General features: G+C 37.2%; 1 protein-coding gene across 9 annotated transcripts in view; it reads right to left on the reverse strand.

The window, feature by feature from the left end:
• Positions 1 to 20,097, reverse strand: part of Dicer1 (dicer 1, ribonuclease III) — a 71,365-nt gene that overhangs the window by 47,949 nt on the left and 3,319 nt on the right. For 3 of the 9 annotated variants that reach the window (XM_078050798.1, XM_078050791.1, XM_078050800.1), the window contains exons 2-3: positions 7,911 to 7,976; positions 6,684 to 6,784 (exon numbers count right to left, since the gene is read on the reverse strand). The exons of 3 other annotated variants lie outside the window; for them this stretch is intronic. The gene's annotated coding sequence lies outside the window, so the exon portion shown is untranslated. Of the gene's footprint in view, positions 1 to 3,225; positions 3,419 to 6,683; positions 6,785 to 7,910; positions 7,977 to 20,097 lie in introns of all 9 variants that reach the window. 3 more of the 9 variants (XM_078050792.1, XM_078050793.1, XM_078050795.1) reach the window with 3 other exon arrangements.

The following is a 20,097-nucleotide window of genomic DNA, read 5'->3' on the forward strand; positions in this document are numbered from 1 at the left end:
GGGTATGTCCTCCCTTACCCTGCTTAAGGGTTCATTACTGTCACTCTGAAACTGAAAGGAGAATCCAGATCTTCTTTCTCTGACAAACAAAACCTGTGATTCTTCCTAACATGTTAAATTTATAACCAGGGTACAAAAACGTGATTAAGTTGTTGTACCTAATCCAACAAGAAGCCTCAAGTATAGTTTCTTTCATGCCTAGGCACAATACCAAATTCTGATTGACAAAAATTCAACATCCGGGGCTGGGGCTGTGGCTCAGTGGTAGAGCACTTGCCTAGCATGTGTGAGGCCCTGGGTTCAATTCTCAGCACCATATTAAAAAAATAAAATAAAATAAAGGTATCGTGTTCAACTATAACTATATATATATATATATATATATATATATATATATATATAAATTCAACATCCAGCCAGTACAAAAGTGCCATCTCAAGGATGTGGCTTAGGACACCTCAAGCTGCAGACCACAACAGGGCAGGGCCTGCAGAGCACAGGGGTCTCACCATCTTTCTCAGAGGAAGGTGCAGGCACAGTAAGAGCACTTCAAGAGGCATTAACAAGCAGCTATATTCCCCGGATCAACAAAACTATGTTCCTTACAAGAAGTAATCTGCTCACTAGCTGCTGAACCAAAGCCCCAACAGCCACTGCTTCTGCCCCACACCTGGCATCTACTTCTTTAAACCCCTCAGGCCCTCAAGACATGCAGTTCAACTCTTTTCTCAGCAAAAGAGGCTAAGAACCCCATGCAGAAGTCTAGTTCACCTAACTCCCAGAGACCAACATGCCACTCTGAAGGTCCCAGACTAAGGCAGGTGCCACCTTCCACCCCCTCATCCCCACCACGTCCTCTGATACCTCTCTATCCTTCACGACTGCAGCTGCACCCTATCCAGGGCTGTGTGCCCATTAATGCCTGATACCTCACTTTTTACTCCACAACATTAAGCCAGGTCTGTGGAGGACATGGTGGGACATGTCAGAGAAGAGCCCAAGCTTGGTGAGGGAAGATAAAAGGAAACAGAAAAGAAGGTGGTGCCACAGTGCCGACCACTCTCCCATTCCCTCCCCGGTCCAAACACCAGGTGCATCCAGGAGCCAGCTGTGTCCCCTCGTCTCTACGATATCCTTTCTTCTCATATAGACATCATATAACAATGATATATAACTCCAGAAAAATAGTCAACAGTGTGAGTAATGTTGTTTTTTAAAGGGGAAAGAGACTATATTCTTCAATAATGTCAATGCCAAAAAAGAAAGAAAAACTAAGAAAATATTGGGAGAAAGAAAGCTCTAAGAGGCATGATAACTAACTGCTGAAATACCTAATACACGGGATCTCACACTGAAGGAGAACAGTGCCATAAAGAACTTTCTTACAGTTGAAACTGCTTAAAGATGAAGAGTGTGATACGTTGGAAGAGTGTTTTGATATAGTTAACTGTTTATGATCAAGCTAATTAACCCATCCATCTCTTCATATAGTTACCATTTTGGGGGTAAGAATACCTAAAAGTACTCTCTCAGCAAATTCTAGTGTAAACGAATACAGTATTATTAACTACAGTCGTCCTCACCTTGTACTTAACATTTCTAGAACTTAGTCATTCTACAAAACTAAAACTTTGTATCTTCTGATTGATACCATCCTTTCCCCCCAGCACCCTAGTAACCATCATTCTCTTCTTTGCTTCTAAGAAGCCTACTAAAATCCTCCATTTCAAGAGAGACCATGCAGCATTTGTCTTGCTGAGCCTGGCTTAGTTTACTTAGCATACGGTCCTCCATGTTCACCTGTTTTATTATAAATGGCAGGATGTTGTTCTTTTTCAGGGATAAATATTCGCGCGCGCGTGTGTGTGTGTGTGTATTCCCACTCATTTGCTGACAGACACTTAGGTTGTTTCAATATCTTGGCTACTGTGAATATGTTGCAATCAATCTTCAAGTGCAGGGATCTCAGAGGTATTCCTTTCTTTCATTCATTAAGGACATTATTGAATCCATTTAAAATCTTGTAGATAACAGCAATGTTAAAATTCCTGATGCTGATAACTGCACTGTAGTTCCTTATTCTTAGGAAACCCATATCAAGTATTTAGGGGTAAAGGACCATGATGTATGGAACTTGTTCTCAAATGATTCAGAAAAAGAACGTACATGTAGACAGATAAGTACAGGCAGAAAGCAAACGAGGCCAAATGGGTAAAGCACATACTGTCCTGTTGTTATTCTTGCAGCATAAACCTCTTTCTACATTTTTTGAATAATATGCCTGTGTACGTGTGTGTACACGTTTGTTGACAAATGCAGGTTGTGGCTTCAATTTTAGCTATTGTGAATGATACTGCCACAAAAGCCAAATGGTGATAATCTCTTAGTAATACTTATCTTGCTCATACAGGATATTACCGAGTCCCTTCTTAAATTCTGTTTTGTAATATGAACAAATACTTCACTCCTTTATGTAGCCAAAGGCACAGTTACAGTGGATCCTGGAGCTACATCTCGCATGCCCACTGTGCACTTCCTCCACCGGTACAGTCCCTGACTCTGTGTTGTCTCAGGTAAGCAGTAGCTCACTAATGTCACCAAGGATCCAGTTTCTTATTTTTCTGCTCTCATCCAGACCAATCCACAGGCACAAGACACTTCCTTGGCCAGAGAAACTGGGTAATTGTAAGCCACTGACAAAAAGTTTAGGATTTTTATTTGATGGTTGAGAAGAAATTCATTCTTTCCCTATGAACATAGTTTAAGAAATTATAACAGTGTCCCATCTGCTGCAGAAATCACCCTACACCCTAGAAAAGGGTCATGAAGCCAACACTGCAGAAGACAAAATAAAGAACTGGGTCCCTGGTAGTATCAGTGAACTGCCCAGTCTAACAATGGCCTTTTCAATTACATGTGCCAGAAAATTTCCTTCCTACCCAGGTTAGCTAGAGTTGAATTTTCTGTGATTCATGAACAAAAAGGTAAACCAAGTGATAATCTAAATCACTATTATAGTGATTTATAAAAGGTCTAGGGGGGAAAAATAATAATAGGAACAAATGGAATAGAAAAGAAGGCAAGGAGGCAGGGAGGAAAGGGTAAAGGTAAGCCAGCGGCCAGACAAAAAAGAAGAGCCAGATCAGAAACAGACTGCACCCACATCACAGGAAGGTTGAGAGGCTTTGTTTGTAAGACAGAAACCACTAGTCTAGCACCACTTACACCAAGAAACTGGAAGGAATTCCATCTAGAAGCTTCTGAGAGTTCTGAAACTTAGAATTTCTCTTCTAGTTTGTTCTTCTGAATTTTGGGAGTTTTTTTTTTTTCCTGTTATCAGTAAATCTTTTTTTAAACTGCAAATGAGCAAATGCTTGTTTCAAAAACGAACTGGTGGGAAATGTGGTCAGTCTTCCCTCTGCAGTGAGTCAAGGAAGGAAACAGATCTTGTTAGAAAACAATATAGTAAAGTCACAAAGGAAAGCAGGCAGGCCAGAGAAGCTGGGCCAAGACCAGCAGAGCAGAATCAACTCCTGTTGAAAAGCAAGCCCTCCACCTCCACTGTTCCTCATGCCAGTGTGACCTCAAGACACCAACTCACCCATAAGTGACAATCCTGTTCCTATAAACCAACAGGTAAAGAGTCTGGAAAAGAAGGAGATGCATGGAGACTCACTGTTCAACCTATGTATTCCTGGAATCTCAAAAAGCAGAAAACTGTTTTGTTTTGTTTTGCTTTAGTTAGAAAACAGTATTTCTCACAACTTTTCCCACCCACGATTTGCACAGAATTTGGGGAAAAGGACAGGTGATTAGTTTCTAAGAAGCAATTTGAAAATAAAAGTGACAAAACTATTAAACAACAATGAAATGAAAGCATTTGTCAGCAGCTGGGCTCTACATAAAGGACAGGTCAAACCAGATGGCAATAAAGAGGGCTAGGGTTGGGGCTCAGGGGTAGAGCGCTTGCTCACCTACTGAGTGTGAGGCACTAAGTTCGCTTCTCAACAATACATGTAAATTAATTAATTAACTAAATAAAAGTCCATCGACAACTAAAAAAAAATTTTTTTTTTAAAAAGATGACAATGAATAAGATAACAACCCAATCAACAAATGGGCCAAGGACCTGAACAGACACTTCTCAGAGGAGGACATACAATCAATCAACAAGTACATGAAAAAATGCTCACCATCTCTAGCAGTCAGAGAAATGCAAATCAAAGCCACCCTAAGATACCATCTCACTCCAGTAAGATTGACAGCCATTATGAAGTCAAACAACAACAAGTGCTGGGGAGGATATGGGGAAAAGGGTACACTTGTACATTGTTGGTGGGACTGCAAATTGGTGCAGCCAGTTTGGAAAGCAGTATGGAGATTTCTTGGAAAGCTGGGAATGGAACCACCATTTGACCCAGCTATTCCCCTTCTGAGTCTATTCCCTAAAGACCTAAAAAGAGCATGCTACAGGGACACTGCTACATCGAAGTTCATAGCAGCACAATTCACAATAGCAAGACTGTGGAAGCAACCTAGATGCCCTTCAATAGATGAATGGATAAAAAAAAATGTGGCATTTATACACAATGGAATATTATTCTGCATTAAAAAATGACAAAATCATAGAATTTGGAGGGAAATGGATGGCATTAGAGCAGATTATGCTAAGTGAAGCTAGCCAATCCCTAAAAAACAAATGCCAAATGTCTTCTTTGATATAAGGAGAGTAACTAAGAACAGAGTAGGGACGAAGAGCATGAGAAGAAGATTAACATTAAACAGGGATGAGAGGTGGGAGGGAAAGGGAGAGAGAAGGGAAATTGCATGGAAATGGAAGGAGACTCTCAGGGTTATACAAAATTACATACAAGGGAAAGTGAAGGGAAAGGGAAAAATAATACAAGGGGGAGAAATGAATTACAGTAGAGGGGGTAGAGAGAGAAGAGAAGAGGGGAGGGGAGGGGAGGCGAGGGGAGGGGAGGCGAGGGGAGGGGGGATAGTAGAGGATAGGAAAGGCAGCAGAATACAACAGACACAAGTATGGCAATATGTAAATCAATGGAAGTGTAACTGATGTGATTCTGCAATCTGTATATGGGGTAAAAATGGGAGTTCATAACCCACTTGAATCAAAGTGTGAAATATGATATATCAAGACCTATGTAATGTTTTGAACAACCAACAATAATAAATAAATAAAATTTTTTTAAAAAAAATGTCAATGAAGAAATGAAACATATAACTTTGAAAACACAAGAATTCTATCAGCTTTCAGGGAAAAAATCTTGCAAGTAGTAATACAAACTGTTATATCAGAAGAGAATTTATAGAAAAGACACTTGATGTTAAAATGGGAAATTAATCAAAGCATGTCCATCTATGATATCTGGTCCCAAAAAACACTCTGGATATCACCGCATCCAACTCACCGGTGCCTGGCCTCTGACACCTTTACCCTCTCACTTGGATCATTTCCAGCTTACAATGCTGCTTCCTCTTCCCTGCCCATTTCCACAACCCAAGTAATCTCTGTAGGCTAAATGTCTAATGCTCCCCGACTGCCCAAAATTTGTTTTAAAACTACAGAAATATATAAACAATCCACCTCCGATTCACACGTATAACTGAATGAAATGGTTAAGTGCAGAAGTTGTATAGTCTTATTTTTATTGTGACCCACTGCCTGAACCATACCCAGGATGTGACAAAACAACAGTGCAAATTTGCAGGACAAAAATGATGTAGCCTGAGTGATATAAAAATGTTCCAACAGCTTCTACTCATCTGCCTTTATAATGTGCGCATCCCATACACTCACAGACACACTTACACACCTCCCTCTTCTATTGGAATACGTGCTCTACAAGAACAAGATGCATCTCACTTTTTGTATCTCTTAAATTTCCTGCTGTAATGTTCCACATATACATTTAAATAAGTGTTTTTACAAGTTGAGTCAGAGATTCATGAATGTCCATATGACAGAGAACAGAATCATGGATAGTTCAATATATATTTTTATTTGATTGGATAAACCCACCTACCCCAAACCTACTAGCTGACAGGTGAGTGTAGGAAAGAGGATTTACAAGGAAATGAAGATAGCAGTGTAAGCCTTCTGATTATATTTTCCAAAAGGTCCTTATATTTAAATTAATTTTCATTCATTTCATATATAGTGGCTGGCTCCAGTAATGGGCTACTTAAGGAAAGTAAATATAAGTTTAAAAACGTAACAGATTATCTAATAATGTAAAAACAGAAAACCTGTAATTTTGCCAATTATTACTTTCTTTGGCATGTTTAAGCAGATTTTTTTTTTTTTTAAACTTGGCCTAATGAAAAGCCCCAAGTCCCTGTTGGTAAGTAAAAGTTCTATAGTTTCACAGATGAACTATTTTGTTCACATTTTGTTTCACAGATTAACTACTTTGGCAAAGGCAAAAGAATAACTCCAAGTGTAAGTATAAGTTAGTCAAGTAACTTATACTTATGAAATTGGTGAGGCTGTTTCACTTTGTCTATGTATTATTAATTTAGACATAACTTGGTACAATTGGGGTATAGCTCAGGGACAGAGCACACAAGGCCATGGGTTCAACTCCCAGCATCACAAAAAATAATAGAACACAAGAACGAATTCTTTCCTTCTTTTCACATATGATGCATCATAGATTTACCGTTTTAATGTTTGAGATCTCTGTGTTGCTGCTGTCTGAACTGCATTTTGACATTGTGATAGCAGTTTATTGGAAAATCACAGCATGGCCACGCTTCTGCTCTAAAAATAAATGCAAAAATAGCCAAGTGTAAGAGTCCTGTAAACTGAACATACATGAGAGTCCTGCTGATAAAGAGCTGAATAAAAGGCCCTTATTTTGTATTAAAATTTAAATTTAAAATATTTGAGTTATTTTAGGTTATGAAGTCTTATCTTACAACAAAGAACAAGAGAATGAGCTCTAACAACATTATACCTAACTTCAAGAAACTCTGGAGTATTGGGTGGGGAGTGAAGGGACCTAAAGAAAAGAGCAAGGAAAGATTTCAAAATGAATACAAGGAAATCAAAGCTAAGTAAATTTTAAAGATTATGCTTTATAGATTACAGAAAAGTGAAAAAGTAATTATGCATTTTTTCCTAAATTCACATACACAAAAGAAATAAACAGCAAGTGGCAAAGGCCTGTAATTCTGGCTCAGGGGGCCGAGGCAGGAAGATCGCAAGTTCAAAGCCAGCCTCAGCAATTTAAGAAACCCTATCTCAAAATAAAAAACAGAAAGGGCTGGGAATGTAGCCTAGTGGTTACATCCCTGAGTTCAATTCCCAATACCAAAAAAAAAGCAAAAGAAATAAAGAAGGTCACCAGAAGAGGCACTTGGCTGATAAATTGACATGACCGAGTATTAAGTCTGTACTACATGTGTAAATTCAAACAATTTTCCTTTCCCAAAGCAAAATTAAAAACACAAACTCAAAGAACAGTTATATTCACACTATAAGCTCTTTTATAAGATTAGTTTATAAACAAAAGAGTTCAAGAATACAGTTAATAATGTTAATATTGAGGAGAAGTTTAAATTTGGGGTGCCTCTCCTAAATAAGAGTATAGATTCAAAAAACTAAGAAAGCATAAAGCATCAGTAAGAAATATTTAATCAGTAAACCAGTAAACGTTGGTTTTGTTAAGATATTACACCAAATTTTATTCATGCAAATGAGCTTACTGTGATGGGTGGACTTCCCCTGGCAGTGCTCTGTCTTTACTCATCTGTTTCCAACCCTTCAAGACATTCCTGGAGAGACTGAACCTCCTCATTTCATACACTTTTTTTTTTTTTTTTTGGCTAAGCAGTTAACAAAGCAGATGGGGATAACCTTACTACTTTAGTGTATACATATTTACCTCAAAATGCTGATTCTAAGTTCTTTCAGAGATTCCAAGTCTGTATTAATTCATACCCTAGGTAACCTAAAAGCAATCAGAAAAAATATTTTAGAAGAGACAACTCATATTTAAAAATCAACTTTAAGAAATTGATTATTAACAAATTGCTACTTAACCAAATTTTCATATTCAACTTATCAGAATCAGATCCCTCATAAATCTACTTATCTACTGGAAGATAAGAAGATGTCTGAAAGAGCTGCCCTTTAAAATTAATATTATGTACTTTACCACTAGGGGAAAAAAACCTTGTTAGTACAACCCAATTAGATATAAGGGAGAACTCTTGGCATTAAGTAACATTTCCCCCAGTAAAATTTCACTTTAAAAATACTTAACACACACTATGGTAAATCATACTATGCTTTAATGATCATTTCTTCCTATCTTCTGTTATGTCAGAGTCTGTCCTAACACCACCTCATTTTTAATTCCATTCTGTACTGCCACCTAGTAAGAGGCAAAAAATACACACACCAACACAGCCTAATGTGTCACCCTCTAGATATCATTTGATTCTGCTAATTTATCCAAATTATTTTCCTAGACAATTCCATATACCCAATAGAAACAAATATGACAAGTATAACGTTGACTTATTTTATGTTGATAATACCAAGCCAACAGGTCATTTTCTGGTTTTAATTGATGACCACGACTTAAATAATAAACCTGCAAAGTTCTGCTTCATGGAGTCCTTTAAGATAACTCTGAAACAGACAGATCACACTCCAGAAACCTGGTCAAGTTTTAGTACAAGCCAACAGACTTTACTCACATTAGCATCTAAAGGCAGCAAGTAGTAGGCTGCATCCTTTCAAAGACTAGTAATGAGAGGCAACCATCTGAAAGCATCCAGACCTTCCTGGTATGAATTTTCAAAACTGATTACAGAAACTTCCAACTCATTCATCCCACTATGTGTCACAGATCCCAATATTACTAACTTTATAATTACTGTCCGATTTCATTCCTACACTCAAGTTCAAATGAACAACTTCCTTAAAGTCTCATGGTACACAAGACAGGAAAAGCACATTCTAATATGAATAATACTGTGGCATTAACATAATGTCAAAAGCACTCCATCAGCATACAAGAAAACTAAAAAATATTTGAAGGACTTTAAGTCCCTAGCAACAAAAGCTCTGTGGGGAGCTAATAAGGCATTGCTTTAACTATGACTGCTTAAGTCCTTAAAGGCACCTGGGGGTGTGGACTGCAAGGCATGAGGGTCACACACAGATTCAATTCTCCCTGCTGGAAAGGAAGGGTATGAAACTTCTCTCCCTTTGTCAGAATTTCATCCTCTTTCCCACCAGGTGCATGGACATCTAAGCCTCCTGTCTCAACAGCAGCATGTTTCCTGGAGAACCTAAGAGCATCTCTGAAATGCGATCATCAAGGAAGACAACATCAATTTCCCAATTATTTTTCCCAGTTATAATTTCCAAATTATAAAACCTACTCATAAAGACATGAGAAAATTAGAGATTTTATCTTGAAAACGTGGACATAATGCATAATAAACACTGGAAAATTAAAGGAAAAGTACAATGCAAACAACACTGAAAGACCTTTGGAAGGCCTTCAAGGGAGGACCATGTACACATGACTGCAGGTAGGCCCTGGCATGGGAACTGTGGTCACCTTCTGAACTCTGGGCAGTTGGAACAGACTGAGATTAGAGACACACAGCAAGAGGTTACAGGACTCTCATAAATTTTTTTATAAGTATATACATTCCTTTTTTCATTTTCTATTAGTCACACAGGTCCTCTGACACAGTACCTGTTCTCAATTCCAATAGAAGTCCTTCCACAAAAAAAAAAAAATTATTGCCTTGTGATAAATCAACGCTCTTTGCTCAACATAAGTTCCCGCTTTGCTTGCCTTCCTCAAAACGTTGATTCCCAGCCACCTGAATCTGTCTCCTGGATTGCAGTTCCTAGACCACGAAGAAAGCCCTTTTTACTTTCACAGTTAAAGTTTGCATTTCCCAACACCACTTAGCTACAGAAAGGTCAGATTTCTGTTTGTCTTCTCAACTGCCTGGAATGGGAACCGCAGTCTGACTTAATGCTATTCAGTAAAAAAACAATTTTTTCTTCTATCTTTGTGAAAATATTTCCAGGGGTTCAAAGTTTTTTGAATTATATTTTCACAACATTGGCTTTTAAGTGACTACACATTAATAGCCAGAGCATCAACTTGACTTAGGAAGTTAGCTGAAGACTCCAGAAGTAGGGGATCAGCGGGAGTGGTTTTCAAACAGCTTGGGTCCTTCTGTGTGGGAGTGCAGTTTAGTGTAATGCATTATTTGCTCATTTAGCTCCATCTTCGTTTTTTGAACTTCCTCTCCCCAGTGTAGAAGGCAGCATATTGTAGGGTTTCTCTAGTACGTCCAAGAAACAGATTGTTGTTACTTGGTATGAATATTTGAAAACTGGGCTGTGATTTAGGAGGCACTAAGACCCCAGGGATGTACAAAACATATTTTTTTTAATATCTTTCATTTAAAAATCATCTGAATGCTAGCAAAAGATTCTGTGCCCAGGAAGACCAAGGTGATCACTGAGATGACACTATCCCTTAAGGTTGTGTCCTTGGCTATAAAACAGAAATGTCTATTATAAAGATGATATGAGATCTTGAACTTGGTAAGGAGAAAATAAAGGACTTGGAACATGGAAAATGCTCCAAAAACAGTAGCTTTTAAAAAAGCACACCACTATCTCTATCTAGAATCACTGTTTATAAACAATTCTTAAACCTTTAAAATGTTAAGGAACTCCTTAAAGAAAACCTAAAATGCTTTATGAATCCTAAGATTCAGCAAAGAAAATGCACTCTGCTATATATTTTAAATCATACAAGACTTTTACGGTACTTTCAACACCAACTCCCACGGGGAATTGACACATGCCACCCTCATATATGCTGTGCTTTGGCAGACCCATTATTTTGAGCTGAAGGCAATTAAGAGCCAACAGATTCAAAAAAAATTTTCTTTGCCCTTCTTCACCTCTTCTACCAAAACTAAGGCATACATTCCCCCATTTCCCTAAAGTAGCAGACAGAGAAGGCCCCAACACTGGTCTGTATAAATAAACCTTACTAAATGATCCCCATCCACCACCAGCTTTCTCCGATACTTCCCAGGCCCCTCTCCACACTCAGCAGCCCTAGAAGACCACACCCTCTTTTCTGATCAAACCGTAGTATCATCCACTCAGGGAAGATGTAGCATGTAAATATCTGAGCCAAGGTATTTCTTTGGGAGTTTCACTTCTATTTCCGAAGCCAGGTGCACACAAAACTAGCAATTGCATCAATAAAAATTTTAAGCTCTTTTTCCTGTTAATTTATCTTTTGTCAGTTTAATTCAAAGACCTTATGTATCAAACCTAAGAGGACAGAAGAAATGTTTTCCTCCTCTATGTTTCCAATTACCTAGTCTATGTGAAATATGCATTACAATGAAATTTCTTAAAAATCATGAAATATGGTACATAATATGAAATAAAGTTAAACACCTTCGTATCTACTAGTTCTTTTTTAAAGCAAAAACAAAAACTAGTATGTGCCACTTAGTAGCAGGGCAGACATCACTAAAAATACTTAACTAAACTTTTTTAGGCAATGAAATATTACAGACATGGGCAAAAAATCCTATCAATCAAATAGATATATTTTGTGTTTATTTGCTTACAATACAAGTGCTACACTGAACCACAGCCCAGCCCTTTAAACCTTTTTATATTTTTTTGAGACAGGATCTCACTAAGTTGCTCTCAAACTTACAGTCCTCCTGCTTCAGCCTCTAGTGTCCCTGAATTATAGGCCTGTACCATCACACCTGACTCAAAATGGATAAATTTTGAAAATGTAAAATATAAGATAAAAATTTTAGATATCTAAAATATCCACAATATATGAGATAAGTTAAGGGTGTGTCAAGTATTATTTAGTGAATATTCAATATGAGAAGACCAAGCTCAAATCAAAGATTAGGAGGCTTAACAGGAAAGAAATTAGATAATAACTTCAAGAATTTAAACATTAGTACCTTTAAATAATGAATACACAAGAGAAATACTTAAATTTTTGCTTTTAATTGCCACATCATTATAAAAAATCCTTACTATTATGCTAGCTTATAGCATTACCACAGGCAGGGAAAAACTTCAGACAGAAATACTCCCTTTACCATTACCATTTATAATAGCAAAGAAACACACACAGAGACGTATACACACCCCAGTTTATTAAAAATGATCAGGGCATTGTTTGGAAAACCATGGTTCACTGTACATGGTGCAACTCAATTCAACCATTAAAAATGATGACGGTTTATGATGAACAAAAAGCCTACATTATGACAAACAAAAAACCCACTTTTATCTAGAATAAATTAATGATTTTGTCTTAGTTAAAAAAACAAAGAAAGGAGAAGTGAGGAGAGGAGGAAGAAAGAAAATTCACCCCCAAATTTCTGCATTTTAAAATTCCCTACAATTTGAATATGTATTATTTGTAGATCTGGAGAACAGACTTTCATGCTGAGGATGATGAGTGTGAAGACAATAGCTTAGAAAGATTATTCTGAATTAGATAATTTTAAGAAATTTTAGGTAACAAAAAATTCCTCCCCTAAATTTACCACTAAATGTGGTAAAATTTACTCCAACACCTAATTTAAACCACAAATTCCCAGTCCTTTCTATGCACTTTTCTATGAACCAAACAAATTTCTGGGTTTTTCTAAATCTGTAACATAAATATATCATGTTTAGATTTCAACATAATCATGCCTAAAATTAGATTTGTCCAAAACTGATGCTGAGCACAGGTCAAATACCATTTTAACAAATTCCATCCATCAAAATCTCCCATATGAAACACATCATCGAGGCTGCCGGCCAATGGCCCGCTTACTGGGAGTACTTCTCAGAAAGATGACATTCCAACACCAAAGCTGCAGATACCCACCAGCCCTCCCTCATACCCAGTGACACTTCCCCTGCAGTTCTGCTTCAAGGGACATCAAGTACATACACTACTAATTTTCATGGTGAGTTTTAAGGTTAATACTTGATTCCAAGTTTCTGTATTTTATTCTTAAGTGCTCAAATTTTATTCAATCCATGCCTATCCTGCTTTTTACACCAAAGAAAGACCTTCATGAGGAAAAAGGAACTACAATTTTCTATAGGTTAAGACATACTGAGAATATAAGGGGACTGGGAGCTCGGGGTGGAGCACTTACCTAGCATGCAGGAGTCTGCAGTGGGTTCAACCCCAGTACTGTGTAAGAAGAAGAAAGACAGCTTAACTTGAACACTTGAATACTAAAGAGAGACCAATCCTGAGACAAAATGAACCTAAGAGACAATGACTATAATGGACATTGAATAAATATGAGACAGGAAGAATTCCAGGCAAGGGATGAAGCACTGTTATGGTCTGGATGTGAGGTGTCCCCTAAAAGCTCACATGTGAGACAGTGCAAGAGGTTCAGAGGAGAAATGATTGGATTGTGACAGCTTTAACCCAATCAGTAAATGAATCCCCTGATGAGGATTAACTGAGTGGTAACTGAAGGCAGGTAGGGTGTGGCTGGAGGGAGTGGTTCATTGGGACCATGGCTATGGGGTATACATTTGTATCTGGCGAGTGGAGTGTCTCTCTCTCTCTCAGCTTCCTGATAACCATGTGAGCTGCTTCCCTCTGCCACACTCTTCTTTCATGATGTTCAGCCCAAAGAATGGAGCTGGCCTTCTATGGACTAAGACCTCTGAAATCGTGAGCCCTCAAATAAACCTTTCCACCTTTAAAACTGTTCTGGTCAAATCTTAGCCACAGCAGCGAAAAAAGCTGATTAAAACAAGCACTACACCACAGCTTCTGTGAACACCACCTCACCCCATTACAAGTAAGTACCAACAGATGACCCCTGCTCCCTGGCCTCATGTTCATGTACCCAATGCCCAGGCTTTCCCTAAAATCCTCCATCTCTTGACTCCACATGTGGGCAATTTGTACCACCCAAACCAGGGCTTCATTACACCTACTGCTCCATGCAGTAGTATTATTTCCATCACCCCCCAAACTGTTAAAATATCTGTAAAGTACAATAACCTCATACTTCACTTATTCTCATACTATTATATACTCTTGGATTTGTTTGATTTTCATCTTTTGGTAAATTCATCATGAGAATATAGTTTAGACTGCAGGGGAGGAACTATTCACAAATACATTGTCATTGATTAATTCTAAGTTGAGAATAAGCTTTATTGTTCTAACCTTAACATCTATTGAGTTAACATGTCTTTTTATAGTTCAAACACAAAAATTCAATTTAAATACCTTTACTTAAAAAAAAAAAAAAAAACTTTAAAGTACCTGCTGAGAGCCACAGCCAGCAGACAGAAGGAGTGGTTAAGAGATGACACCAGGGAGCCATTAAGATGATGATAATTAAGTTATAATTGCTGTGACTGGATGATGCTGGATTGGGTCAGGCTATGTATTGAATTGTATAAGGACTCCTGCTGTCTGGCAATAGGGTGGCTGGGGAATCAGCTGCTCCAGGAATAGGGTGGTTCCTGCTGCCTCAGGCCCCACCACTTTGGAATTCCCTTTGAGTTCTGGAGAGAGAGAGAGAGGGGGCATGGAGCCTGGTGGAGAGGAGAGTTCCCGGGGAGAGTTCCCGAGTTCCCAAGGAGTGTGCTTGGAGTGCTGGTGGAGTTTGGGCAATAAACTTCCTGTTTGACAAGTGCTTTGTGGTGGCTAGGTGATTTGTGCCCAGCCAGACTGCGGCAAGAACCCAAATTATTTTAACAAGTCAATGTCTCTATCCTTGGTACCCAAGCCCAAAGAAGGGCTAGCTAGAAACTGTCAAAGCTAGTGACACAGCAACTTATACAATGATTAACTTGGACATCATCCAGCCATGCTCCCACTCTAGTACTTCTAGGTAATTCCTAAACACTACAAAATTCTCTTCCACTTTAATGCAAAGTACTCTGATTCTAATCTTGAAGATGTTTCAAAAACAATTTAGTTCTTAAAAGTAATAGGTATAACTGGGAAAACCCTAAGGCTCAAACAATATTTCTCAACTTTAATTTTTCATTTTAGAAACTGTATTTTGTTAAGTTTAAAATTCAGGCAAAACTCTATTCAATTTCAACTAATAAATGTAACAGGAATGAAAGAAAAATCACCATTGCATTAGTAATTTTTAATCATCACATTAGAAACTAAGGCAAGAATCATTAATGAATGTCAAAACCATTGGGTGAAGATACAAAAGAATATTTACTTAGTCTGAAATTATCTCTGCACAGATTACCTACTAATTACAATAAAAACTAGTACTTTTATTATAGTGAAAAAACCTGAAAACCTCACAGATACTGATATAATCCAACTAACAAAGTTAAGATTACCAATATTAGGACAAATTGACAACATGAATCTCATGTGCAAACATGGATCTAAACATGAGGAAACATAAAAACCAAATGTGAAGTTCATTTTACAAAACAAATGGCTCACACTCTTCAAAAATGTCAGCATCATAAAAGTCAAAAGTTGGGAAACTTCCAGATTAAAAGAACACAGAGACTTGACAATTAAATAAAAGATACAATCCTGGATTGAATATACATAACAATTTATCTCTCTAGTGAGATTATTAAAAGATGATCACCATAAAGCAGGTTCATGCATGGTGCCATAGAATAGGCCGACTTATAGCAACTACAAGTAGTGTGTACCCTCATAGGACATAACACAGGAAGAACTTTGCCAGAGCATCTGTGGCTTAGACAAGATGTAGATTGCATACATGAATGTATGAGTGTGTATATTTTATATTTTTTAGTTTTACATATTTTATCTATAGTACATTATACACTGAGAGACATACTTTAACAACAAACTATGCTAAAGAATATTTAATTATGTATCTCCCTACTCTTGACCAAAGTATGGTCTTGACTCACATAACAAACAAAAAATATTTCTGGAATCCTTCTAATGTTCAGCAACAAAAATGCTAAAGGTTTACAAAGACTAAGTGATAGCTACAGCCTTTGTAAAAACAGTATTCTCCCTCAGAAGTCTGTCATATGTCAATGGAAACTTTCTTTTATAAACAGATCCCAAAAGGAAAGCACTGTTTGGCAATGTCTTCACATATTTTATTGAAGAAAGGCTGGAAAATAAAATCCATATATTACATAAGCAAGGAAGAATTATTCCTCTTAAGACACTAGCAGAATTTAAAAATTTCAGCTTTAACTCCAGTTCAATGTTAATTTTCTTTTAGATACTGCATTAAAATGCCAGTTTACATTGTTCTGTTATTTGTCCACATATTTTTATCAAAAGAATTTTGCATTGGACTGAAAGTACAATATGTTTGGTCTAAGATTAATACATTATTTGAGTTTATAATATGTAACAGGTATATATATTTAGCATTTGCTTTTTTCTCTCCCTTTTTAACATCTAGCTGTACAATATGCATGATCCTGAAAAAAAAAAAGGGTAATGTCAGTACTGTTACATACAAAATGTAGTAAGCTTTTAAAATTAAAGTGCAAGGTCCCCATCAGATAGGATTCTCCAAGGCTTCCTTGCTCTTCGCTATAATGATCAGATGGAAAGTTTTAAAGAGTTTCTGTCAGATTCTGCCTCCTTAGCAAACATTTACTAAGCTGAATCAAATCTGGACTTAGAAGAAAATGCGCATCTCTGAGAGGATCTGCTATCCCATCCAAGGCTTTATCTAGCTTTCAAGCTGTTCTTCCCAAGGGTTTTCATCCCACATTTCCTGTCTGAACAGCTGACAATTCCATTCCTTCAATTGCTATCAACGCACTTAATGCCTGGCAGAGACAATCTCTCCATGTCTGGTGCTTAGTCTAGATTCTCAAGTCTGAAATGGAGATGTCCCTGAATTATATAGGCATTTCGAAAATTGCTGACTATGGAATATTTTAGTACATTTTCTCATTTTACTTGTGAGAAAACTAAAACTGAGTCTAGAAAGCCCAAGCTGACTTGCTTTTAACCACAAAATGAGTCAGAGGTAGAGCCCACCTAGAACAGAACATAGATTTCTTTTTACACTGTTCATTCAGTTCTATCGATCACATCTGCCTCAATTATCTGTTCCCAAAATTAACTTATTATTTGTATATGTGTGGCCACAGTCAAATCATCTGGATGGGGGCACTGTACCTCCCATAATTTTACATAAAACTATGATATGTATAGGCATATTTTCCTGGGGATAATTTCATGTCCTCCAACAAATCAGGAGTCTCCAAAGCCTAAGAACTACTGTCTACATCAAGTATATATGACACACACACACATATATATATAAAGCCTAAGCTAGTAAGCTGGTATAGTCTCATGGATACATTTATTCAAGTGTAACAGATAAATAATGGGCTATTCCAGGTATGTTAGAGACATTTAAAGCATAATTAGGCTTGGTATCAATATTATAGAGCTCCAACTAGAACAGCTAAACCAGTATGGAGAAGCCTCAGAGATAACTTGTGAGAGCAAACACTTTTCTCAAGACCTCTTTTCCTTTTCATCTTCCATTACAAAGCTAGACATGCATTTCGTCATTAATAATTTTGAGCTGTGATATAATCCAATCACATTAAGAATGGAGAAAAGTTTTTTTCTAAAGCACACATTTAAATAAAAAACACTATCACCTAAATTGTATCAAATGCAAGTCACATGCCAAGACTGGGCAGAGAGCTTTTGCTTAGGAACCTGAACAAGTAGATACTTTACAGATGAGGAAGCTGCAACTCAGGCTGCTATCTGCCCAAACCTCGTCAGCCATAAACTATAAGAATGGGGATTATGGTGGCACATGCCTGTAATCCCAGAGGCTCAGGAGGCTGAAACAGGAGAATCACATATTCAAAGACAGCCCAAGCAACAGCCAGGCGCTAACTCAGTTGAGACACCGTCTCTAAATAAGATATTTTATAAGGACTGGGGATGTGCCTCAGTGGTTAAGCATCCCTTTTAACATTTAATTTTGCAAAACAGAAAAAGCCTAAAAGATCACTAAGATTACAGCTATCTTGAGTGACTGCTATACAGCAGAAATTTAAAAGGAGGGGAGGTCACAGGCTCATGGCAATCTTGCCCTTCCAGCCACTCCCAAGGGAAAGAAGACAGAAATCTTGAAATCTCAGAATATTTTTAACATATTAGATAAGTCTATTACTGCTCTAAACCCTTCTTGCATTATTTAAGTATAGAATGCATTTTTAAAAACTTTATACTTATATTTATACATATACATATATTTTAGTTGTCGATGGGTCTTTTTAATTTTTATTTATATATTTATTGTGCTGAGAATTGAACCCAGTGCCTCAAATATGTCAGGCAAGCACTTTACCACTGAACCACAACTCTAGACCTCATTTTAAAAAATTCTGAACTGGTTAATGACCCTATTTTTTAATCCCCAAGATTTTTTAATGTGTTTTTTTTAAATCTCTATTACATACAGTGAGCTGTCACTTAAAAAAAAAAAAAAGGAATTTAGCCTCTTTCAACAATGAAAAGTTTAGAATACCAATAAAACTCCAAATAGTACACCAATTTTCTTCCATGATTCTTGATACCACTCTCAGTCTGCAACATTACTACGCATGCAGTCACATGCAACTCACAAGTGGGGAAGGAGCACTAGTACTCTCTGTCCAGACACAGAACAGTAATAATCTTTTTGAAAGCCTTAACATGAAGCAGTATTACTCTCCACAAGACCAGCTTGGTTGGTTGGTTGGCTGCTTTTGTGGTCCTAGGGACTGAATCCAGGTCCTCCAGCACACTAGGCAAACATTGTACTTGTGAACCTCACACCCAGCCCTTTTTGAGACAGGGTCTCACTAAATTGCCCAGGCTGCCCTCAAACTCAGGATCCTCCTGCCTCAGCCTTCCAAGTAGCTAGGATTACAGGTGTGTGCCACTAGGCCTGGCCATGAAACTATTTCAGCTTCTAAAAATGTGAAAATTATTATAAACTAATTTAGTCACTTAGCAAAACTGGGCACCTCTTACAGGGCAGATACTGTCTGGCAATGAATATGAATGAGATACTTAATGCTCACTATTTTACAAACCTTAACAGCCAAGAGCATTAATGTCAATATGAGCTTCAAAAACTAAAAGCATGAGGCCAAACTGAAGCCTGTCATGTCTTATTTCTAGTAACAGACTTATTGGCATCCTTACTTATGGTTTTGAGGCATCTTTTGAGTCATTTATAGTGGTATAGCTGAGTGTTAATTCATTGGCAACTTTAGATAAATATGAAAGCCATTTTGGACTCAGAATTTATTTTAACACAGGCTTTCTTATATGACTAAAAACTTCAATTTCATTAGCTACATCTCAAAAGCAAAGCTTCTCTCTCAATATTCAGTCATTCATGGGGTAAACACCACCATATAAGCAGGTCTTCTTTTTAGACAATACACATTCCCAAAGCCCAGCAGAAAATCACTATTGGGAAAATCTTGACTGCCTGTATGGTCCAGAAAAGAGTTCATTCTTGAATAGATTTTTATTTGACACCCATTAAAAGCATAAATAAGGCAAGTGACATTTAAGAGACACCACCTGAAAGACCAATGAGTTAAATCACTACATTCACGTACACCTGTCTTATTCAGGCTCTTCCATCATGCCTGAGACTTTTATCCAGTTTACAATGGCATGTGAAAAATTTTTCTCTATCATCCATAAAATGTGAAACATTTTTCCATAGCCAAACAATTATATGAGAGAAAGGCCCACTTCTCCTAATTGGTATACTTTCTCTTTCTAAACAATGCCAACTGTAATTAGTCTTTCCTTTTTCACTTTGGCAAATTAAAATTAAAAAGACAACTTTAGTTATCTTTCACCTAATTCTCTCCCTCCACACTAATCCCCATGTCTCTTTACCAATATTTTTATAACTCTCTACAACACCTATTATTGTAAAAACATATTAAATTTTTTTTCTCAAAGTAGACAGGTTATAAATTATTAAATAAATAGCTGTCTCTGCACAAATGTTCTAATATGAGTCTCCTTA

This window comes from Ictidomys tridecemlineatus, chromosome 5 (genome assembly GCF_052094955.1).
Source record: "Ictidomys tridecemlineatus isolate mIctTri1 chromosome 5, mIctTri1.hap1, whole genome shotgun sequence".
In the NCBI taxonomy this organism is placed as follows: Eukaryota; Metazoa; Chordata; class Mammalia; order Rodentia; family Sciuridae; genus Ictidomys; species Ictidomys tridecemlineatus.